Genomic DNA, 26246 nt, shown 5'->3' with positions numbered 1-26246 from the left:
AAAAATTGTGGCTTGCAAACCAGCTGGAGCTGGGGGTCTTAGCTCTGAGAAACCCAACGAAGTCCTCGGTGATGTGAATAGGAAGAGTCCTTTGGGGTGAGGGGTGGAGTCCCCCACAATGATTCAGTTTGATGGCCTCAAGGAGAGGCAAACACCCAACATAGAACTGGCCATGATCGCTGCTCTCACAGGCTCCAATTTTTAGGCAAGCATCCACCCTGTCGGTTTCCCAGGGATTGTGATCTTGCAGGCCTTCATTAAAATGCCAAACTACGTCGCCCTCATCATGCGCTTTGGGTTCCATGAACAAACCATGCTTCTGGTGGTTGAGACCTGTAATTTATGGAGCACCTTCTGTGTACCAAGCATTATATTAGTGAAATCCACAATATCTTACATCTATATCAAAACTTTGGTATAGCAGATTATTCTTAGAATCAATTTACAATTAAAAAACCAAATGACAGGTCTAGTAATGTATCTAAGGTGAAATGGGTAGTAAGCAGTAAGAACCAGAGCATGACGGGAGCTCATTCCAGTTCCGAGCAAAATATGCTGGTTGATATTTTAGGTGCTGTGCTCTCTGCCTCGTACATTTTTTCCCCACTTTTCTACCCGGGCAGCATCCTTTCTTCCTTCTTCCAGGGTTCTGATCCGAGGTTGTCTGTTCCATGCAGCTTTCCCCAAACCCAGCCTCCAGCCAAGCAGAGCTTCCTCTGTGTCCCCATGGCTCTTTATTTGCAGACACAGTATCTGTCACACTGTTACCAAATCACTTACATGTGTGTCTTCCTGACTACATATGCTATGTAATCTTGAAAGTAGAAACTTTGTCTTATTTATCTTTATATACACAATATCTGCTGCTCAGTGAATATTTGTTGAATCAACTAAATTATACTTGTAATTATAACACCATTCAGAGTTGGCTTCTAATTACATGTAATAAGCATAATAAGCAAAATAGTCCCTCAGTAAGGCTGAAGTTTAATTGTGTACTATCTAAATATGTTAGATCTGGGAGTGGTATCATATGGAATCCCCGTTAAAGGCACTGAATTCCACTGTGTATGGCCCAGATGGGAAGCAGGAGCCTGGAAATGAGGAGCAAGTGATCGCTGATGGGCCACTGTTTGGGGGGCTACCATCACAGAGGGGGTAACTGGCATGTATAATGCCTGCCGTGTCCCCAGGTGCTATCATGGTGCTCTGTGTAACCCCCACCACAGTCCAGGATGCAGACTGTCACAGCTCTCTTATCTATTTATTTATTTATTTTTATTAAGGTATCATTGATATATAATCTTTTGCTCACATTTCACATGAGCAACATTGTGGTTACTACATTTCCCCTATTATCAAGTCCCCACCACATACCCCATTACAGTCACTGTCCATCAGCATGGTAAGATGCTATAGAGTCACTACTTGTCTTCTCTGTGCTATACTGCCTTCCCCATGAGCCCCTGTATTATTTTTTTATTAAAGTATTACTGATATGATATACATTCTTATGAATGTTTCACATGAAAAACAATGTGGTTTCTACATTCACCCATATTAGCAAGTCCCCACCCATAACCCGTTGCAGTCACTGTCCATCAGTGTAATAAGGTGCCACAGATTTGCTATTTGCCTTCTCTGTGCTACACTGTCTTTCCTGTGAATCCCCACACCAGGTGTACTAAACATAATACCTCTCAATCCCCTTCTCCCTCCCTCCCCACCTGCCCTCCCACATCCCTGCCCCTTTGGGAACCACTAGTCCCTTCTTGGAGTCTGTGAGTCTGCTGCTGTTTTGTTCCTTCAGTTTTGCTTCATTGTTATACTCGCCAAACGAGGGAAATCATTTGGTACTTGTCTTTCTCCACCTGGCTTATTTTGCTGAGGATAATACCCTCTAGCTCCATCCATGTTGTTGCAAATGGTAGGATTTGTTTTCTTCTCATGGCTGAATAGTATTTCATTGTTTATATGTACCACATCTTCTTTACCCATTCATCTACTGATGGACACTTAGGTTGCTTCCATTTCTTGGCTATTGTAAATAGTGCTGTGATAAATATAGGGTGCATATGTCTTTTTGAGACTGGGAAACTGCATTCTTAAGGTAAATTCCTAGGAGTGGAATTTCTGGGTCAAATGATATTTCTATTTTTAGTTTTTTGAGGAACCTCTATATTGCTTTCCACAATGACTGAACTAGTTTACATTCCTACCAGCAGTGTAGGAGGGTTCCCCTTTCTCTGCATCTTCACCAGCACTTGTTATTTTTAGTCTTTTTGATGCTGGTCATCCTAACTGGTATGAGGTGATATCTCACTGTGGTTTTAATTTGCATTTCCCTGATAATTAGCAATGTGGAGCATCTTTTCATGTGTCAGTTGACCATCTGAATTTCTTCTTTGGAGAAGTGTCTGTTCATATCCTCTGCCCATTTGTTAATCGTGTTATTTGCCTTCTGTGTGTTGAGACGTGTGAGTTCCTTATATATTTTGGATGTTAACCCCTTGTCAGATATGGCATTTACAAATATATTCTCCCATGCTGTAGGATGCCTTTTTGTTCTGTTGATGGTGTCCTTTGCTGTACAGAAGCTTTTTAGTTTGATGTAGTTCCATGTGTTCATTTTTGCTTCTGTTTCCTTGCTTGAGGAGATGCTTTCAGGAAGAAGTTGCTCATGTTTATATTCAGGAGATTTTTGCCTATGTTTTCTTCTAAGAGTTTAATGGCTTCATGACTTACATTCAAGTCTTTGATCCATTTTGAGTTTACTTTTTTGTGTATGGGGTTAAAAATAATCCAGTTTCATTCTCTTGCATGTAGATGTCCAGTTTTGCCAACAACAGTTGTTGAAGAGGCTGCCATTTCCCCATTTTATATCCATGGCTCCTTTATCATATATTAATTGACCATATATGCTTGGGTTTATATCTGGGCTCTCTAGTCGGTTCCATTGGTCTATTGTTCTGTTCTGGTGCCAGTACCAAATTGTCTTGATTACTGTGGCTTTGTAGTAGAGCTTGAAGTTGGGGAGCATAATCCCCCCAGCTTTATTCTTCCTTCTCAGGATTGCTTTGGCTATTCGGGATCTTTTGTGGTTCCATATGAATTTTAGAACGATTTGCTCTAGTTCATTGAAGAATGCTCTTGGTATTTTGATAGAGATTGCACTGAATCTGTATATTGCTTTAGGAAGGATGGCCATTTTGACAATATTAATTCTTCCTAGCCAGGAGCACAGGACGTGTTTCCATTTATTGGTATCTTCTTTAATTTCTCTGATGAGTGTCTTGTATTTTTCAGAGTACAGGTCTTTCACTTCCTTGGTTAGGTTTATTCCTAGGTATTTTATTCTTTTTGATGCAATTGTGAATGGAATTGTTTTCTTGATTTCTCTTTCTGTTAGTCATCATTATTACATAGGAATGCAACAGATTTCTGTGTATTAATTTTGTATCCTGCAAATTTGCTGAATTCAGATATTAGTCCTAGTAGTTTGGGAATGAATTCTTTAGGATTTTTTATGTACAATATCATGTCATCTGCAAACAGTGACAGTTTAACTTCTTCCTTACCAATCTGGATGCCCTTTATTTCTTTGTTGTCTAAATGCTGTGGCGAGGGCCTCTAGAACTTTGTGCCCCCCTATATTATGTGTGCAATCATAATGTCCCTTACTCCCATTCTCCTTCCCTCCCTGTCTGCACCCCCTAGCCCCTTTCCCTTTGGTAACTGCTAGTTTGTTCTGGAGTTCTTTCACCACTCTCTTTTATGGATGAGAAACTGAACTGAAATATAAATCACCCAATGTCACATAGCAAATATGTAGGAGAAAAATGACTTCAATCCAGGTTTTTACAAACCCCAACACTTTCTAACAAGCAATTTGGTCTTGAATAAAACGTGGGGTGGAAGACAACAGAATCCATGTGTCAGACAAAAGAAACAAAAGCCCAAAGCGAACAGTGTAGCACCAAGTGGCAAAGAGTAACCTGATCCGGAGCGCTGGGAAGCTGAGACGGCTAGCTTCTCATCTGGTCTCTCTCGCATACTCGTAATGTAGCACCGACCAAAACATGTACCTTCTGGAAGCTTCCATTTTCTATTGGAAACAACTAAATGGAAATAATCACATGGATCTTTCTTTCATAGAGGAACAGATGGAATTAAGACTACACTGTCTACAAGGAGGAGCAGTATGTTGGCAAAACGTGTGCTGCACTGGCACATGGTAGGAGCAACCCACGGATCCTGGGTGCTGCTGCCCCTTGAGCTGAAGGTCCTGACCAGCCATCGCTCCTTTCCATGCAGGAGAGCTCTTCTGCCCCATCTTCTGAGGTAGCTAGACCTGAGGACATGGACTAGGGATCTCAGGCTGAGGTCAAGAAAGCACTCCTTTGCCCACTGGGTTTCCCCCAGCATGGCTCCTGAGCTCTCACCATAAAAGTTTGGTTTCTCCAGATCACAGGCCACAGAGATCCATCTAAGTTTGTTGTCTATTTATTGCTTAAACTGGGGAGTGATTTACCAGAGGTTTGTTTAAAAACAAATTATCCTGGAAATGGTGTGCAAAATATGTCAGAAATGAAAGAAGCCATGCATAGAAAAGTTTATCTATGAGGAGTTCATGATACATTGCATTTTTGAACAGAGAGGGAGAAATTCATGATGACTCCAGATGAATAGTGTGGAATAGCCAATGATTGAAGTAGGAATACAGAGGGAGCATTGGGTTATGGGACAGAACTGAAGGAATGTAACTTTAATGATGTTGACAATGAGGACCTGGGGCATTGATGGATACAGATGTCCATCAGAAGACGAGATACATCCAAGTACAGGGTTCAGGAAAAAGGCTAATCTGCTGATTAAAACATATATAACATACACACACCACACATACACCATATATACACACAGCTGAGAGTCATCCACCTACCAGGGAAACAAGGAGAAAATACATGAAATACAATAGGTATCACAGAGATTACACAAGCATTAAATTGGCTCTCCTGGCCTTCATAATAATTTTAAATGATAATATATTGTTTTGCTAATAGTAATCATTTTTACTAAGCAAAACATAGCATTTCATAAATTGTGCTTATAATGAAGATATAGCCATATGTTCAAATTTCATTTCTAGGTTGGTAAAGACCACAGCCCATTATTCTTAAGCTAGGTGAGAAGTTCACAGGTGCTTCTTTTCTTATTATTCTTTAATAACAAATATTACCCCTTCAAGCATACATAGACATTACATATACTCTTTTATAAATGCTCTATTTCAAAAATAATAAGAATCCCAGGTACATAGTACCAGAACGAAGAAGAAATTTATTTAAACCTTAATCCTGTTAGGCAGGTAGAGTTGTGACAACTTGATGCACAATTTCAAATGCCATCCATGGTTCTGCCCCTGAATTTCATGAGGATTTGGCAAACTCTAGGCACCCCTATATGATGATGATGATATGGGAACTTTGAATAAATTGCACAAAACCATTCTGGCACATACCATACGTTAGAAATGTGCACACCGGCAATATATTTTCCATTGTCATCATTCATTCATCCACTAACTTATTCAATTAATAATTTCTGGGTAAATAGCTCTGCTCAAGCAGGACTTCCTCCATAAGCCTATGCCATTCTCATTAAATGTAAGGGTGAAGATACCCACACATAATAACCAATTATCCAGGCGGCTGAAATCAATGTTTGGGAGCTTGGGTAGGAAAGAAGAAATTCAGAACCTCTGACAACCCTCAGAGTGTGATTCCATGGGATCACCCAGTAGAATGGTTTGCTGAATCTGTGCTGAGTATGTGGCAACACATGGCTTGGAGTTTTTTTAAAATAGTTCAGTGCTACAGTGATTGAGCAACCTAAAGTGGTTCCACATGGCTGGTGCAGTCTCATCACGCAGAAGGATCTGGACTATTTCTCCTACTCTAGGTTCTGACAATCTTCAGATGGTTTATTTCTATTATAGGCGGTAACCAGCAGCTCCGGAGCGTACAGTCCGTCAACGGAGGGAACACTGTATCTGATTTCACCCCAACCAGATCTAACGACTTGCATTTTAGATGAGTAGAGGGTACAGCTATCCAGAACTTTAACCCTGTCTCACCATTTTCGTGAAAAAGACTTCACAAATCTTATGTGCCCGTGGCAGGCCAGGGTTCTGAGGATATCTGGGAATTATGCTCAGATTCCATTTTCATTTACAGAAAATTAGTAGAAATAATTGTGAACATTGCTTGCTTATGTCTTAGTCCATTCAGGCTGCTATAACGATGTACTACAGACGAGGTGGCTTAGAAACAACAGAAATTTATTTCAGTTCTGAAGGCGGGAAGTCTGAGAGCAGGGTGCCTGCTTGGTTGGGTTCTGGTGAGGGAGGCGGCAGAAAGAGGGCAAAACCTTTTATAAAGGCACTAATCCCATTCATGAGGGCTCTACCTTCAGGACCCAATTCCCTGGCAAAGGCCCCACCTCCAAAAACCATCGCATTGGGGGTTAAGATTTCAACATAAAATTTTGGGGGGACACAAACATTTACATGCAGTTATTTTAAGTTTGCACTTATAGAACAGTTTCTATTATATAGGCCCAATTTGTCTTTTGAAAAGGAGATAATAAATGAATGGAAAGGTAACACCCAAACTTAGTCATAGTAATGGACCACAGAAGGTCACGCTGCTCCTTGCAAGGGTTTCTGTCCTGTCTGAATCTGCTTCTCACATGAGAAAGAAGCCCTGTGGTGCACACAGGTCCTAGGCTATGAGGAGAAGGAAAGAGGCACTCTTTGATTGCCCACAGGATGCATCTTAGGTTGTCCACAGAAGGAAAGGGCTGGGGTAGAGCCCACAGACCTCTAACCAGTGGTGCCATTGAAAGAGCACCATGTTGAAAGGTGGTATCTGGAATTGAACCACAGAGGAGACTCTCTTCAAACACACCTGGGATAGGTATCTAGGTCCACCAGGAAACACAGTGGGACAAAGGTAATGATTATTAAAGGTCTCAAATGGGACTATAAATGACATGAGAGGTGAAGTCCAGCAGCGCTGGATTTGACTCTCAGCTATGCCACTAATTAGCAATTTAACTCTGGCAAGTTTTTTTCCATAATTCCTTGAAGCATCGTTTCCCCATTTGTAACTTGCAGAGTTTTTATAAGCATTAGATGAGAAAACGTATGTGATTCGTACTGGGACTGGCTCGTTGGCACATCAGAGTTGGAGGAACCAACTCTCTCTCTGACAAAGTTCAGAATCAGCTGAGAGAGCAATGGGACCCAGGGAGACGAAGATCAAGATCTAGTGAGAAAGGCCAAGTTGGGGGCTATGTCTTAGGTTTTCTGCAACAATGGGCTACCTGTACGGACTCCCAGCATTGCACAGACTTACTCTCCAATGACTGTCAGTGTCTGGCTTCTTCGTGCAACCCCTACGACTCTATCCTCTCCACAGCTAGAACAGATCTGAAGAGAAAGGAGGGAGGAAGAGGGCATTCTCAGCTCCTAAAATTGCCAAAGGGATGCCTGCTTGTGCTGGGTGCTGTGGGGAGAGAGTGGGGCAGAAGAGGAGTAGCACTAGGACCCCATTCCTCCCCTCACATGGCTGCAGCCTGCAAGGAGAGGCTGCTACTAGAATGAAGTGAGTAATTATCATGAAAGACACTGATTCACCTGAACCATGCATTTTCAAGTTTCATGAGATGTGGAGGGTAATCATCAAACAACCCAACTTAGTAGCAAAGAGAACCCTCCAGCTTACCTTCCCCAGAGCCCAGCAGCAGGGAGATGGAAAGGTGTTTCTGTAACGCATACCTTTCCTTCTTCAGAGCAAACCTTTTCTGCTCTCCAGCATTCCCTTATCCCATGCCTGTTGCTTCTGCAGAGCATATTTCATATTTCATACTTTGGCATTTCAAAGGTATGAATTAGAGATAAAAAGTGGCATCAGATCTAAAAGGAGGGATCTTGAATTTTAGCGCTGAACTCAAAAGGTAGCCTGATTCACTTTGACAGTGACCCTTTCTTCTTACACCATCTCCATGTAAAATGACTCAGCAAGTTCCCTCTCAAAGCTCCATTTTTACATCTGTAAGGTGTTAACAGTTTAATGTATGTAATACAAAGAAAACTAAGCTAGGACAAGACAGACCACAGTTCCACCTGGGGGGAGAGATAGCACTACGTGGTGATAAGCAGGCAGGTTGGTGTGTTTACTTGGAGGATCTTAACACACTTACTCAAGAGATGGTCTTGCTTTCCCTGTCTCCTAAGTCTTGGTCAATCCAACAAGTAAAAAACATAAGGAAATACTTGCTCCAGTTTTAATTATTGATCTCAAAATGTGCAGTTATAGCATCCAAGCCAAAACTCCAGGTAGGAGATACCCTGAAGTTAAGATAGGCCTGCTTTGACTAAGTCTGTGGATATTGAAGACAATGGGAGGGTGCTATTTTTCCTACCAGAATGTTAGGTCAAAATATCCAATCAGTACAGCGACCATATGGGCTGACATGCTGTCATAGTTCAATGTCACATCTTTCAAATGTGCTCACGAAGTAGACCCACTTGGAAACTGCTGCTTTGACAGACTCTGTAGCAATGGTAAGAATTCTTGAGCAGTTGTTCATAGCTCCATCCTCTCATCTCTGGAGACTTTCTGTTTTGCTATAATTGGGTATGTGGAAGTCTTTGGGTTCAGATCTTAAACCAAAACTAAAAGTATGATATTTCAGACATATTCTAAAAGGATCATCAACTTCAAGACAATCGTAAGCATGGAACATGCAGTTTGCCCGCCCTGTGGTGTGAGCCACTTATGACAGTGACACAGTCTCAGATGCCATCACCAAGACACCTGCACTTGGTTCCTTCTCTGACAATGACTGGTGTGACCTGGGCAGGTTACTTAACTCCTCTGATCCTTACTTCTTCATCTATAAAATGGTGCAATATGACCTAAGGAAAAGTGTAAACTATCACACAAGGCTAAAATAATGGATGAAAAGTGCTGAGGACAGAAAACTCAACATATGTCCATCCCTTCCTCTTATATAGGTAAAACATAAATTTGAAAAAATGCATGTGTGTGTGTGTGTATAAATGTCTCCTAGTGAAGAATAAATGGAAACTTGTCTAACTAAAAGACCAAATAGCAGCCAAATGGCTGTTTCCAAAATCTCTCATTCATCATCTGGTTTTGAACATTCTTTTTCTCAAGAAATGAAGGCAAATCTGAAATATGATTAATGCTCAGCAGAAAAAGGCCAAAAATAAATAAAATAAAAGAGGAAGAAAAGATGGAAGGCTTCATGGCTTTATCTAAGGCATTAAGTTTACTTCATTTCCAAAAGAAGACAATGAAAAAAACCTATAAAATTTATGGTGCAACCAATGCCTTTTGAACCTACATGAGGTTTTTAAAAGAGATAGTCTTTACTCTTTAGCTTGCTAGAATCCTGTATCTAAAATAATGAAAATCAGCACATTTTTAGAAAAAAAAAAAAGGACCTCTGAGCATCGTAGGTGTATGCATAATTCCTTAGAACCTGCTGGTGCTTTGTCACTGAAAAAAAAAATGCCTCCATTGGCAGTGACGAGTGTGCTGATAGAAGAGTGAGTTGCCTGGCAACAGATTAACTGATTTAAACTTTACTGCTGCTTTGACAAAGAGGCTAAAAAGAAAAATGTGAAGACAACACTAAAATCCTCAGGATCAGAAGCTCTAGGAGACTCTCCAAAGTAGAAGACCACTTGCCCACATGCAAAAGCTGTGAGTTTGCAAACTACATATCCCAGGCTCCCTTGAGAGCAAGTTTCCTGTTAGATTCTGCCGATAGGACATGCGGGCTGTAGATCAAGAGGCAGGGAGAGAAGCTGGAGCAGGAGGGGACTGCAGACCCCAGTGACTGAGCAGAAGTAGCACCTTTTTCTGGTGCTCTGGCCCTGGCCAAGGGGGTCCCTTATGTAGGTTCAGGATTGGCTGTGAGACTGTCTCCAAAAGCTCAGAAGCAAGTGTAGCCCTGCAGCTTCAGGGGGTTAGCATGTTCTGTTCTCTGGGTGATGCCATTCTTCCTTTTGGCTCCTTTACATCTTTTATTTTCTCTTCTGTTATGCTTGCCCTTATAATATCTTCCCTGTATTAAATTCTCTCTTTTTGAAACACCTAAAGTTTTCCAGGTTTCTGCCTGGACACTGACTAATAGAATCTTAAAGGAGTTTAAAGACAGCCTTGTTAGACTCAAATTGCAGAACAGTAGGATATGGGCAAAGTAGAAATAGGCATTATGGACACAACTAGGAAGGGTATTGTGAGGTCAATTTAAATCTCTCAATACATAGATAGCGGTACAGATAATGGTACAAATACAGACATAAATGATCTAGAGAACAAATGATACAGATTAGATATTCTGTTGGTTCTGCTTCCCTGGAGAGCCCGGACTAACCCAGCTGATGATGCCCGGACTGTGAGCCAATCCTGCAGGAGGGCAAAGGCCAAGCAGTGAAGAGCTCTGGATATCCACTGAAAGGTGTGGGACTTTATTCTTAGGTTCACTGGAACCACTGCTAGATTTAAGGGAGAAGAATGAAATGGTCATATTTTATTTTCTTGAAAACCACCCTGGCTGTAAGAGTGTGGAGGAGGGATCACCAAGGAAACCAGAAGAGCATGACCCTCAAGGGAACAACTCCTTGGAGCATTCAGCTGACCCTCTGCACATCACTGAGGCAAGTGATCCACTTGCCAGCCATTCAGATGCTCTTCATACTCAGAGCTCAGCTCACTCTTCTCCATAGCATCTGATTATTTCAGTCAGGTTGGGTCACCTTGGAGACATTATTTATCCAAGTCTGCTTTTGATAAGATCACAATATTGAGGAGGATTAAAGATGGCAGTGTGACAGGTGAGACAGAAAACCATATATAATATGAAAATATAGCAAATACATCAAACCTGAAAGAGCAACAGGAAAGAAGGCTGCAGTAGACCGTCTACACCTGGGGAAACCAGCAGGCCTCAAGGAAAAGCGTAAAGTACTAAAGCCATGATCTGGAGGGACCTAGGCCCTTCCCTCACCCCAGCATACTGGAGGGAAGAAGAGAAACAGAGTGTGGAATGGGTGGAGGCCTAGGACTTTTGAACACCCAGGCCTGGAGGTCTGCTCTGGGAGCATGAACCTACATTACATGGTGCTCTGGAGATTAGTGGGGTTGGAAAGCTAAGAGAGGTGGAATACTTGGAGAGACTGAGATTCCAGCCACTTGTGGAAAATAGGGATCCACATCTGGCTGCTCTGGGACAAGAGAAAGGCAGGCAATCTGAGAGGCTTCCTAACAGTGAGAGGGCTGCTAAAGGGGCAAGGACTGCAAAAAGTTTGCTGCCCAGCTGAAAGGACAGGTGGACAAAATTGTCTGGGTGCCAACTCTACCCAGCAGGTTGGGAACTTTCAGGAGCTTCAGGTGCTCCACCCCCTGGCTAGCTACACAGCTCAGAGGGCCCCCACTGTGATACACAGCCTACTGTGCCTTCCTCCTGGCAGTCACCAGCTTGCAAACCAGCTGCCCCTGCCATTGCACCAGGCCAGTCAGAGGGCAGCCTCACCTACAGCAGCTACAAGTGCAAAGCATAGAGGCTTTTCCCTGAGCACTCGGCCAACTGTCCCTGGCAGTGGAGACAAGCACTGCAGCTGGGAAGCAGGAAAGACCTCTTTCTTCCTGACAGGCACCAGCGCCGCTCACCTGTGACCCCCACCATCATTACAAGGCATGAGCAGCTCCAGAGAATAGAGCATCTGGGCACTAGAGGATGCCACCTACAAATATGAAACATCAAAGAACGTGGTTCAAACCAAAATCCCACAAACACCAGAAAGAGGGCCAAGCAAAACTGAACTCATCAATCTTCCTGAAAGAGATTTCAAAATAAAAATCATAAATATGCTAACGGAACTACAGAGAAACATGCAGAAACTCAGAGAGGAATTCAGAAATGAGATACAAATGTTCAAGAATACAGTATCTGAAATGAAACAATGCTGGGATTTAAAAGTACATTAGGTGAAGTAGAGAAGACAGTAAATGAAATAGAAATTAGAGAACAAGAATACAATGAAGCTGGGACACAGAGAAAAAAAGGGATCTCTAGGAATGAAAGAACATTGACAGAATTGTGTGACCAATCCAAATGGGACAATATTCACATTATAGGGATACTGGAAGAAGAAGAAGAGAGAAAAAGAGATAGAGAGTGTCTTTGGGGAGGTAATTGCTGAAAACTTCCCCAGTCTGGGGAAGGAGATAGTCTCGCAGGCCATGGAGGTGCACAGATCTCTCAACACAAGGGACCCAAGGAAGATAGCATCAAGATATACAATAACTAAAATGGCAAAGATCAAGGATAAAGACAGAGTATTAAAAACAACCAGAGAGAGAAAATACATCACATACAAAGGAGAACCCATTAGGCTATGAATAGACTTCTTGACAGAAACCTTACAGGTCAGAAGGGGATGGCATGATATTTAATGAAATGAAGCAGAAGGGCCTTGAACCAAGAATACTGTACCTGGCAAGATTATCATTTAATTTGGAAAGAAGGAATAAACAATTTCCAGATAAGCAAAAGTTGAGAGAATTTACCTCCCACAAATCATCTCTAAGTGTATTTTGGAGGGACTGCTATAAATAGAAGTGTTTCTAAGGCTAAAGAGCTGTCACCAAAGGAAATAAAACCACAGTAAAGAAAGTAAAGCAAGTAATTACTAAGCAGATGCAAAATCAAATCAAACAACCCCAAATTCAGTCAGAGGATAGACAAAGAGTACAGAATATGATACCTAATATATAAAGAATGGAGAAGGAAGGAAAAAGGAGGGGAAAAAAAGAATCTTTAGATTGTGTTTGTAATAGCATACTAAGTGAGTTAAATTAGAATATTAGATAGTAAAGAAGTTATTCTTGAAACTTTGGTAACCATAAATCTAAAGCCTGAAAAGGCAATAAGTACATACCTATTAATAATCACTCTAAATGTAAATGGTCTGAATGCACCAATCAGAAGACACAGAGTCACTAAATAGATTAAAAAAACAAGGCCCATCCATATACTGCCTACATGAGACTCACTTCAAACCCAAAGACATACACAGACTAAAAGAGAAGGGATGGAAAAAGATATTTCATACAACTAAGAGGTAGAAAAAAGCAGCACTTGCAGTACTTATATCAGACAAAACAGACTTTGAAACAAGGGAAGTAACAACAGACAAAGAAGGACATTACATAATGATAAAGGCGTCAGTCCAACAAGAGGATATAACCATTATAAATATCTATGCACCCAACACAGGAGCACCTATGTATGTGAAACAAATACCAACAGAATCAAAGGGGGAAATAGAATGCAATTAATTCATTTTAGGAGACTTCAACACACCACTCACTCCAATGCACCAATCAACCAGACAGAAAATAAGGAGACAGAGGCACTGAACAATACATTAGAACAGAGGGACCTAACAGACATCTACAAAACTCTCCACCCCAAAGCAGCACAATACACATTCTTCTCAAGTGTACATGGAATATTTTCTAGAATGGATCACATACTAGGCCACAAAAAGAGCCTCAGTAAATTCAAAAAGACTGAAATTGTACCAACCAGCTTCTCCAACATCAAAGGGATGAAACTAGAGATAAATTATGCAAATAAAACAAAAAAGCCTACCAACACATGGAGGCTTAACAACATGCTCCTAAATGATAAATGAATCAGTGACCAAATAAAAACAGAGATCAAGCAATATATGGAGACAAATGACAACTATAACTCAACACTGCAAAAAAATCTGTGGGATGCAGTGAAGGCCGTGCTAAGAGGGAAGTATGTTGAAATACAGGAAAAAAGAACAATGCCATATGAACAGTCTCAACTCATAATTAATAAAACTAGAAAAAGAAGAACAAATGAGGCCCAAAGTAAGTAGAAGGAGGGACATAATAAAGATCAGAGCAGAAATAAATAAAATCAAGAAGAATAAAACAATAGAAAGAATCAATGAAAGCAGGAGCTGGTTCTTCAAGAAAACAAACAAAATAGATAAACCCCTGGCCAGACTTATCAAGAAAAAAAGAGTCTACTCACATTAACAGAATCAGAAATGAGAAAGGAAAAATCACTATGGACACCACAGAAATACAAAGAATTATTAGAGAATACTATGAAAAACTATATGCTAACAAACTGGATAACCTAGGAAAAATGGACAACTCTCTAGAAAAACACAAACTTCCAAGGCTGACCCAGAAAGAAACAGAAAATCTAAACAGACCAATTACTGTCAAAAAAATTGAATCGGTAATCAAAAAACTATACAAGAACAAAACCCCTGGTCCAGATGCCTTCACCACTGAATTTTATCAAACATTCAGTGAAGACCTGATCCCCATACTCCTTAAAGTTTTCCAAAAAGTATTTCCAAAAAATATTTCCCTCTTCTGGAGGGAATACTTCCAAACTCATTCTATGAGGCCAGCATCACTGTAACACCAAAACCAGACAAAGACAAAAGAGAAAAAGAAAATTCCAGACCAATATCCCTGATGAACATAGATACAAAAATACTCAACAAAATATTAGCAAATGTAATTATAATGTACATCAAAAAGATCATCCATCATGATCAAGTAGGATTTATTCCAGGGATGCAAGGATGGTATAATATTCGAAAATCCATCAACATCATACACCACATCAACAAAAAGAAGGACAAAAACCACATGATCATCTCCATAGATGCTGAAAAAGCATTCGACAAAATTCAACATCCATTCTTGATTTCTCTGCTTGATAAAATCTCTCAACAAAATGAGTATAGATGGCAAGTACCACAACATAATAAAGGCCATATATGACAAACCCACAGACAACATCATACTAACAGTGAGAAGCTGAAAGCTATCCCTTTGAGATTAGGAACAAGACAAGGATTCCCACTGTCCCCCCCACTGTTATTCAACAGAGGCTATGCCTAGCTACTTTCATTGCCTAGCCATGGCAATCAGAGAACACAAAGAAATAAAAGGCATCCAGATTGGTAAGGAAGAAAACTGTCACTGTTTGCAGATGACATGATATTGTACATAGAAAACCCTAAAGAATCCACCCTGAAACTACTAGAACAAATAATTGAATTCAGCAAAGTTGTAGGATACAAAATTTATACACAGAAATCTGTTGCATTCTTATATACTAATGATGAACTAGAAGAAAGGGAAATCAAGAAAACAATTCCATTCACAATTGCATCAAAATGAATGAAATACCTAGGAATAAACTTAAACAAGGAAGTGAAAGATGTGTACTCTGAAAACTACAAGACACTCATCAGAGAAATTAAGACACGAATAAATGGAAACACATCCCATGCTCATGGATAGGAAGAATTAGTATTGTCAAAATGGCCATCCTGCCTAAAGCAATCTACAGATTCAATGCAATCCCTATCAAAATACCAACAGTATTCTTCAATGAACTAGAGCAAATCATTGTAAAATTCATATGGAATCACAGAAGACCCCAAATAGCCAAAGCAATCCTGAGAAGGAAGAATAAAGCTGGGGGGATTATGCTCCCCGACTTCAAGTTCTACTACACAGCCACAGTTATCAAGACAATTTGGTACTGGCACAAGAACAGAACAATAGACCAATGGAATAGAATAGAGAGCCCAGATATAAACCCAAGCATATATGGTCAATTAATATATGATAAAGGAGCCATGGATATACAATGGGGAAATGACAGCCTCTTCAACAACTGGTGTTGGCAAAACTGGACAGCTTACATGTAAGAGAATGAAACTTGAGTATTGTCTAACTCCGTACACAAAAGTAAACTCAAAATGGATCAAAGACTTGAACGTAAGTCATGAGACCATAAAACTCTTAGAAGAAAACATAGGTAAAAATCTCCTGAATATAAACATGAGCAACTTTTTCCTGAACATACCTCCTTAGGCAAGAGAAACAAAGGCAAAAATGAACAAACGAGACTACATTAAGCTAAAAATCTTCTATACAGCAAAGAACATCTTTGGTAGAACAAAAAGGCACCCTGCAGTATGGGAGAATTTATTTGTAAATGACATATCCGACAAGGGATTGACATCCAAAATATATAAAGAACTCACACTTCTCAACACCCAAAAAGCAAGTAACTCTGTTCGAAAATGGGTAGAGGATATGAGCAGACAATTCTCCAAAGAAGAAATTCAGATGGTTAACAGGCACATGAAAAGATGCTCCACATTGCTAATTATCAGGAAAATGCAAATTAAAAAGACAATGAGATATCACCTCACACCAGTTAGGATGGCCAACATGGAAAAGACAAGGAACAACAAATACTGGCAAGGATGCAGAGAAAGGGGAACCCTTCTACACTGCTGGTGGGAATGTAAATTAGTTTAACCATTGTGGAAAGCAATATGGAGGTTCCTCAAAAAACTAAAAATAGAAGTACCATTTGACCCAGTAATTTCACTCCAAGGAATTTACCCTGTAGCACTATTTACAATAGCCAAGAAATGGAAGCAACCTAAGTGTCCATCCATAGATGAATGGATAAAAAATAAGTGGTACATATACACAATAGAATATTATTCAGCCCTAAGAAGACAACAAATCCTACCATTTGCAACAACATGGATGGAGCTGCAGTGCAATAAGCCATGTGGATAAAGACAAGTACCAAAAGATTTCCCTCATTTGTGGAGTAGAGTGTAGCAATGAAGCAAAACTGAAGGAACAAAACAGCAGCAGACTCACAGACTCCAAGAAGAGACTAGCAGTTACCAAAGGGAAAAAGTGGTGGAGGGTGTGTGTGGGGGGTCACAGGGAAGACAGTGTAGCACAGAAAAGACAAGTAGTGACTCTGTGACTCTTACTACACACTGGACAGTGACTGTAATGGGGTATGGGGAGACTTCATAATATGGGTGAATGTAGTAACCACAATGTTTTTCATGTGAAACCTTCATAAGAGTGTGTATCAATAATACCTTAATAAAAAGAAAAGATCACAATATTGAGGAACCTTAACTGAGGACAGACTGGCTGATGTATGAAGTTATTATTCTTGACCCAGAACCATACAAATAACTACAGCTATAAGTTGACAGTTTGGGTGCCAGAAAGTACATGGAAACAGGGATGACTTCTATGTCTGGGCCCTGGCAAGCTTCATGGTCACAAGAGATTTGCCCATTTTCACGAAAGGGTCTAGGTCCCTGGTCATGGTCTGGGGCTTAGCATGTGATCTTGTGACCCCATTCAATGCTTTTCAGGGTGAAGTAAACTAGTCTTTGTGCAAAGGCTCCAAACTTGGAGCCTGGGGTATGTTTTGTGTGAATTTAGTGAAATAAGCTCAGAGCTCTCATGTGCACAGGCCCCCACAAGGCCCTCAGACAGGCCCTGGCGGTGTGTTTAGATATTCAGATGGTTTTATAAAACTTGAAAAATAAGATATTTTAATCACTATCAATGAAGACTTCTGTCTCTTTCCATTCCCTCTTCTCTGTTACACTTTCCCTGTGTTGGGTGGTGTTGCAGTGGCTGAGGACATTTTGAGGATCTAACTGGAGAGAACTTGAGTTGGGGTTAGTTTGGGTTTATTGAAAGGAATTTATACGTCTCACAGTCAATTCCAGAACAATTGAGCTATTGCTAACCACTCTGGTGTAGGCGCAGATTCTAGAAATATTCCTACCACCCACGGTTTCAGCTCACCCAGTGTCACGACACAGAGGTGCAGGGCCAGAGATTGGTTCACAAGCTACACTTAGCCGAGAGCTGAGGGAGCGCTCAGGGAGTAAGGGAGACACAGGTCTGAGAATGTACAGACCCGGAAGCTGAGCTGTGGGAAATCCTCCTACTCGTTGAACATGTAAAATTATAAGCAGATAATTTGAAACAGAAGTTCTATGCCTCCAAGAATATCCTAGGTAATGTAATATATACACTTGAAACTTCCCACATTTTGTTTCTTTTATAAGGAAATCAGATAAAATAAACATCAAAATAACTGTTTAAATTCTTGCTAATTTGACTGAAAACACTGACATCAACAAAAATAACAAACTCAGAATACACCGTTTCATTGAAGAAATAGTGACAAGCTGGTTAATGAATGTTGTCTAGTCAGAGGTTTTAGGAATGAGTACTGCACAAGAAACCTCAAAATGGCCTGCAAATTCAGAGGTTTTTAAATAAATATGTTGGTGATATTTTCAAATTTGGCAACACTAGCAAACATTTCCATGGTATTACCATAAGGAGTTGTGATGCTGAAAGTTCTCTGAACTATTAATAACTAAAAGAAATCAACCAATGACGTGACAGGAAAGACTGAATTATCTTCTTCTTCTTAATGAAAAGATTACAAAGTCATCATCCTATGATTAAGTTATCAAAGATTATACTGTTTGCCGGTACTTCGCTGACAAAGGCTAACCAGTTCACAGCTCCTTTTGGAGGTCAAAGAAGTAAATTCTTTCCTTAAAGATGCAAATTCTGATCTAAAAAACCTGCGGGATATTGATGCTAAGGAAATAGTGGCTGAATGAAGCAATGAAGAAATTAAAGCAGAGCATTCATGAGCTTTACTTTGTTTTAAAGTCATATATGTCTATATCTAGAAAAGCTATACACTAATCAGGAAAATATTGTTATTTATTTATATTAACAATAGCCAACATTTACTGGCAACAACTGTATAAGGTATTGGCCCTAGCGCCTCACATATATTGTTTTTTGAAGTGTGCACACACATCATCCCCCATAAGGTGATTCACGTAGCTCCCTCAGGGAGGACAAAGGTCAACAATTACAGAGTGAACTGCTTTGTCAAGGATAATGTAGGCAACTGTTGGACATTTTCTTAAGGTCAGAAAAATAAGTTATCACAATATAGTGAATCGCTTTTGTCTGTAAAAATCGAACATCTGAGGGAGGGCCTGTGTTTGAGGCGAGCTGCTTTGGCATCATACTGATCTGAGACTAAATCCGTGTTCTGTTATTCCCCGGATGAGGCATCTGAAAAAGCAGCCTGCCTCTCCTCATGGCGCCTGATGAGGTGGTGAGAATGTCAGTGGGAACCTGCCAGTGACAGGCAACGTTTAATTTCTTTATTTTGGGTACCATTTCACCAAAATTAGGAGAGGGGCAGGAAGGATCATCATTACCCAGAATCTTTCCCCCCCACCAGGTGCGTAGCTGGTTAGAAACATCCCCCCATGCATTTGTTAAGGGTGAAAGATTTCCTGAGAAAAAGGTGGGCTCAGGAGCCCGGGGGCTGCCCCTCACCCACCTGGAGGGCAGTCTGCTAGTTGTGCCAGGAAATCTGCAGCCACCACAGCCTGTGTGGCACCACCACAGCCACAATGCTTCCGTCTCGTGACCTACGTCCACGGGCTCAGCCACACAGGCCCACCTGCCCCTCCTCAAATGTGCCTCGCTTTCCCACATCTCCCCGTGCCTCACACTCTGCTCCTCTTACTGGGGCATTTTGCTTGCCTGGTCCATCCGTAAACTCCTACCCACCCTTCAAGGCCCAGCTCACAGGGCCTGTCCTCACTGTTCACGCTCTTTCTGGTGTCGCTTCCTCTTCTTGCAAGTACACCAGTCCTAGTGGATGAACCCATCCTTATGACTTCATTTAACTTTAATTGCTTCCTTAAAGACCCTACCTCCAAATACAAAGTCACATTAGGGGTTGGGGCTTCAATATATGGAGTTGGGGGTGACCCAGTCCAGTCCCCAGCAGGAGGGGACCACTTAAATTGGGAGAGGGATACAGGCTACCTAGCTTCTGCACTGTGGCAGCTCTGCAAGGAATGCTGGTCCTGGGGCTTCTGGGAAACCACCACGTGGTGGCACTGACAAGGCCTGTTGCCTGATGGAGGCTGACACAAATGAGCAACTCCGGACAGAGGCCGAGTCTGCAGCAGCTGAGATGCAACTCAGTCACAGGCTCTGGCTCCTGTGAAGGCTAAAGAAGGAGGCTCAGAGCAGTGCTGGGGAGCCAGGGAACCCGCGGGGGGGCGCTGACGAAGGAGTTGGTTCCCCTAAGACCAAGGCGACTGAGAGGCGTGGGTGTCACATTTGTATCTCTGGTGCCTGGGAGAGATCTAGTCACAGAGTAAGTGTTCAGCCATTAGGCCGTGACTTCAGACGGCTGTGTGCCCATCACTGGGACTCTTGCACAGGGGCTGCATCTGGCCAAGGGGCCGTGCAGGGTGCCTGTTGCATTAGATCAGACCTTCAAAAACCCTGTCCTGGACTAATGTTATACTCTGGCCACATGATTAAGTTGATCAGATAAAAAGTACCATCTCTTTCCACACCTGAGTACATTTTCTTCATTTACACTTGTGGTCCTTTGAACCATACCCATATTATGCATGTTTCCTTCATTTTTTACTGACACTTTAAAAGGATGATAACCTACAAGTTTCTTTCATTAGAAATACTGTACATCAAAAAAGTTTCATGGCTCTGCCCTTTTTAGGCATGTACATAGGCAGCATTACTAATATCTCATCAGAGCCTCTCTCTTCCTCCAACTGAGGCCCTGGGCTGAGCTTGTCCTATGAACCTGGCTCTGCTGCTGCTCAGAAGTCGCCCTGCCTCGCCTGGTGCAGGCGTGGTTACAGACCGCTGGCTCTGGCTCCGAAGGCACGCTGCTGGTTTACATCACGTACCCAAGAGTTAAACTAGACCAAGTGGAATCAAACATAAGGAGACAGCCCATTAGAAACACTTTCTGTGCTTACATCTTACTGACTTCTATCATAAATTAGAGATTTTTGAAGAGAGTGAGTCATAGAAAAAGGAAAAATAATAACCTGGTTCAGCAATCAGCATGTTATATCTCCCCAATGACTCACAACACCAGACTCAAGTCAGGACAAACAGAGTTCCTGTCAGAAAGGAGTGTGCAGTTAAAAATAAAAGCAAAATAGGAAGGGGAAAAAACACACATTATAACGGTACCTAGAGCTTTCCCCACCCCAGATTCCCTCATGAGGGGTTTGAAGGGCCAATGGGCTGAAAAGCTTGAGTCACAAGTCAGAAGGAGGCAGCCCTGAGGAGCAGAGGCAAATGGGTTTCTGAAAAAGAAAAAAACCCAGGAAAAGAAAGACAGCATAAGCCAGGAAGCATGTATTTTTTACCTTAAATATGAAGAGATCTATGGGAAGGGCTCTTCCCAGTGGAACTGCAGTGTGATAGGGGCACAGGATTGGAGGCAAACACGCTTGCCTCTCATTCTGGCTCCACTAGAATTTGCTGTGCAAACTTAGAAGGCTTAATAAACTTCTTTGGTCTCTCATTTTCACACCTGTAGCATAAGGACAACTAGCCACAACATAGAGCCCTTGTGAAGATGCACTGAAGTTAAGTGTGTAAAGCACTTCACTTGGTGTATAAATTTATCAGTGGAACATTATATAATGTTTTGCCTTATAACAATGGATGAAAACAACTCTTGAGAGATTTCTAAATCCTTAGTTAATAAACTCAGATGAGTGCCTGTCGAGTATATCGCACAACCCCTGTTCCATAAGGACAGTTTAAAGCTGTGCTCACTACTGCTGTGATACCCTCGAGCATTTATCATAACGGAAGAGTTTAAGGAGCCGAGGCTGGTCCAGTCGTGCTGCGGATGACAAGATGGCTCCTCTTCAGTCTCTCCCCAGCCCGCGTTACCAGTCTTTAGATGCCCTTCCAGAGACCTGAAAGTAAGTTCCCAGCTAGACAGCTTCGGCGCGAGCCTTGATGATTCCACTTACCGGTTATGGGACGTTGACAAGATGATTAACTTCTCTGAGCCCTGGCTTCCGCATCTGTGAAATGGAGTAGATAGCTATTACCTTACTAGATTCTGGGAAATTTTAAATAAGGAATTTGAAGCACCCAGCCTAGGTTAGGGGCACAAAGGTAAGGGTGGACTATTGCATTTCCCTATCGTAACTAATCTCTGCATTTTACTAAGTGCAAAGACAAACTAACCGCCAGCAGAAATGAAGCCCCAACGCCATTTACATTAGAAGAGTTGGAAAGGAGTTAGCTCCATTTATAAGTATTTGCCTGAAGGGAGGTAGACCGCCCCTCCCCTCAGGTCAGCATCTGTGGGTCTTTACGGGTCTCTCATCTCTTGTTCCAAGAAGGGAGGAAGAAGCACACCCCCAAAGAGTGGGGAAGCTGGGGTCTTCTCAGTCACCTGGCCCCGTGTGCTGCCGTGAAGGCCTGCAGCTGTTGGGAACAGGCTTCTGTGGTTTTGCACCCTGGTCTTCTGCTTCATAACTGTGTGAAGTCAAGCAAACCATGGGAGCCTCCATTTCCTCGTCTACAAGGGAGCTGTCTCATCCGGGTGTTATGAAGATTAAACAGCGCAACGGAGGAGCCGGACCCACTAGTCACCCCGTCACAGTTGCTGTATGGCTGTTCCGGCCATTCATTATCTTGCTTGGGGATTCTTTGCTGCAGGACCCAAGCCTCTGCTCCTAGTAGGTTCTTTGAGAGCCAGCACCCCTCCCGATCTCCCTTGAGGATCTATCTCTATAAACAGCTGCCGTCTGGAACTGGTCTACAACTAACAGTCTTCCCATAGTTCATGAACTCAAATCCAACCATTATCTGTGATGACAACACACAAAAGATGTGGCGAAGTTTTAGAAACTTGCAGTCTTTACAGCTGTAATCCTTTCCCTCACTAAGTGCAAGTTCATTTGTGTGCAGCAATAGATACGGGACCCTTAGGTAGACTGTAGAGATTTATGGAGGGAAAGTTAAGCTAGAAAACATGATTGAGTAAATGTTTAACAAATAAGGGGGAAGATGGTGACCAAGAAGAGAGACTGTAAAACGAAACAGAACAGAACAGACGGTCAGTTTTAAGAAACGGTAAACCAAATGAAAGGGAGATCTTTGAATATTTTGTAAGCAAACTCAGAAATCAGAGGTAGGTAAGATGACTTTGGAAGCAGAATGGAAGACAATGGGAATCCTGGGGAAATAGCATGATTCAAAGAAGGGCCACAAACCTCCCATCCCAACAACCTAATAAAAAAAAACTGAAATGAGAAAACAATCTGGTAAATGATCAGTTTTCCAAGAGCATACAAAAATGGATGGAGCATAGTTTGAGTTATTTATTTTGAAGAAGATAATCTGGAAATACAATGACAAAGGAATCTAGAAAATGATGTGTAAATATTTTTCTATTCCAAGGAGCTATACAGGGTGTTAGAAGATATGTAGAGGCACAATTCTGCAAAATTTTCTTTATATCTTCCAATTTGGAAGGGCACCATGGCTAATTTTGTGAAATGTCCCCTTTGAAATAGAAGCCTCTTCCCAACACCCTAGGTGGAAATATTTCCAAAGAAGGGAAAACCTATTAGCACTCATCGGTTCACTCCTAAACTTCAGAAGAGGTAAGACACAAATTGATCACAAAGAATTATTTCTTCTAGTAACAACCAAACAGGGCAAAACCTCAATGGGATTTGGTTGTCCCTTGAGAAAGGGAAGAGCATAGAAGGACACCGATGAAGGAGCTCTATATGGCCTTTTTTCCTAGAGCACCTTGTTCATACATTCTTTTTCATTCATTGCCCCCTCCTCTGACTGGGGAAGAGGAGGAATAACAGCTGCAGGAGCTCAAGGGAATGGGGGCATAAAGTCGTGATATCTGCACATATTGGGAGAACAATCCAATTGAAGCATAATTTCTCTGCCCACATAAGAAGGATACTCCCTGGACTAGTCAGCATAAACCCTGTTATAGTAATACAATTATATAAAATTATAAGAAAACATTCACCAATCAAAACAGTCATGACTGCATCTGAGGCTCCTTAAGAAAAACAGAAACATATGCAAACAAACCCCAGACCAGCAGCCCATGAAGCCAGCCTCTAGGGGAAGATGGCTTCCGCTAAGATAGGCAGGAATTCAAGGTGAGTATGCATGTGCTAGGTTTGGACAAAGGCAATGTCCAGGTAGCATTGCCGGTACCGAAGATGAGTGTGATGAAAAACAAATGTCCTGCTACTGTTCAAGATCATGAAAGAGGAGAAAAATAAGGAGAAGGAAGACAAGTAAACACGGAAGCATCTGAAAGAAAAAAGAATTTCTTCTGGAAGAAAGTGCATAACAAGGAATAGGAAAATTATTTTTATTAAACACTTCCTCAAAAGAACGTATACAAGAAAACAAACAAAAAAAACCACACTAAAGTTAATGCAATGAACAGGTTGATAAAAATACAAATAAAAATCTAAGATATAAGGTAGCTGAGTTAATTTTCAGAAGTAGGGAAAGAAATTGAACATCAAACATCACTACAGAATTAATAAACATACATCAGAGGATAAGGAAAAGAATGGATTCCGATTGAAAATCAGATCTGTCATGTGGAAGAGATAATTGAGATAATCACAAAGATTGTCACTGGAAAGCACATCGGGATGACAATTACAGGGAGGACAGGAAATATGGATGTTACACATCAAAGAAATAATGTGGACATTTGTGTCCTTGAAACGAGAAGAGAAAATAATAGGAAAAAAAAGAATGCTCAGAGATGGAAAGAACTACTTCCTGAAGTGAGAGAGTTGTGGATCTTCAACTATGAGAACCACCCACATAGAGGTTTGTATAGGAGATTGCCTGACATGAATCAGAGCTCCAGCCATTAGTGCCTGTGTGACTTTGGGCAGGTCCCTCAGGTTGAGGTCTAATCTGTAAAATGGGAGTATTAAAAATACCAGCTTTGTGGTTTGTTGTGAATGAGAATTAGATGAGTTGATATGTGTAATGCACTTACGTACAGAAGACATTCTTGATCATTATCAGCTGTTGCTTGGATCTTGGCAAAGTTCTTGAACACTTGGGAACAAGAAGAATCCTATAAGAGTAAAAAAAAAAAAAAAATCACATTGCATTCAGATGTGGACACAGCACTGTATAAAAGCCAGAAGATAATGCAGGAACATCAGCAGAGGCATCAAGGGTAGGAAATTGCATGATCCAGGAATGCTTTCTGCGAATCTATTTGGATTATTTACAAGGCATCCTGAAAGTTGTAAAAGGTAATGTAAGAAAATGATAGATCCAAGTTCGAATACAATACAGGGATGATAGTCATTCCAGTATAAAGAAAATCAACAGGCATTCTAAGAAATGCTAGGATACACAGATTGAAAGCTTCTTGAAAAAATTCACTGATGAAAACAAACCTGTTACAGAATAAAAAAAAAAATCAATCGAACAAAATAGAAAGGCCTGGTATGAAAGGACTGCCAGTGAGTACTAAATCATTTCAATATAAAAGTAAAGTGAAATAATTTAGGCGACTATGGTCACCTAAAATATGCATTACATTACAAAACCTAGAAACAATGAAGTTTTTCTTCAGCAAGAAAAATAACTACTTAATTACGATGGACCATGGAAAAATGTTTTATAACAAACACCAGGAAGTAGGGAAGGAGATGAGAATGTGTAAGTTTCCTATCTCCCAGTGTCCATAATCGGAAGTCAAGACATGGCAGGTTATTAGAAAAGTTTATTTTTATATGAAAGTAAACAGTGGAAGAACTAACAAAAGGTAAAATCTTTCCAAACTATAAAAAGAAGAAATGCTGACAAAAAGCAAAGACAAATGTTTCCCATAAATGTCATTGTTTCTGGATGAATTGAAATGCACATTTTTGCTTGCATTGAAGAAGGTCTGGGTGGATAAGCTGTGAACAGTAATGCTGCTCAGGCAGTGGGAATGTGTGGAGGTGATGGGATACAGATGGGCTAATGTCCTTTCTTTTTTATTTATTTTGTCTGTTGTTGAGAAAAAACAGAAATACAGACTGGTATGAAAAATAAGTAAGAAGCCATTCAATGTCTATTATCCTGAATTATCCTGAAGTTTTTCATATTGTGTTAAATTTATTTCAAGAAATTTTTAAAGAAAGAAATAAAACATCATAGGTATAATCAGTCTCCATAGCCCTCTGTTGTCTTTTTCACTACACTATTCTCTGAGGCAGTTGCTATCATGTGCTCCATATACATTATTTGAACCAAAATATAAAATAACATCTATTTCCATGACCAGCGTATACATGCAAGCCACTGTTGCTCCACAGCAACACAGCA

General features: G+C 41.0%; 1 long non-coding RNA gene across 5 annotated transcripts in view; it reads right to left on the bottom strand.

Annotated features, from left to right (window-relative positions):
- LOC118973916 (uncharacterized) overlaps positions 1-26246 on the bottom strand; it is a 185603-nt gene that overhangs the window by 39561 nt on the left and 119796 nt on the right. For 3 of the 5 annotated variants that reach the window (XR_012133379.1, XR_012133351.1, XR_005063440.2), the window contains 3 exons: positions 24923-24999; positions 21878-21931; positions 20929-21007 (listed from right to left, as the gene is read on the bottom strand). This is a non-coding gene — a long non-coding RNA (uncharacterized lncRNA). The other 2 variants (XR_012133353.1, XR_012133365.1) reach the window with 2 other exon arrangements.

Source organism: Manis javanica, chromosome 1, assembly GCF_040802235.1.
Source record: "Manis javanica isolate MJ-LG chromosome 1, MJ_LKY, whole genome shotgun sequence".
Taxonomy (NCBI): domain Eukaryota; kingdom Metazoa; phylum Chordata; class Mammalia; order Pholidota; family Manidae; genus Manis; species Manis javanica.
This window is presented reverse-complemented; position numbering and strand designations above follow the sequence as displayed.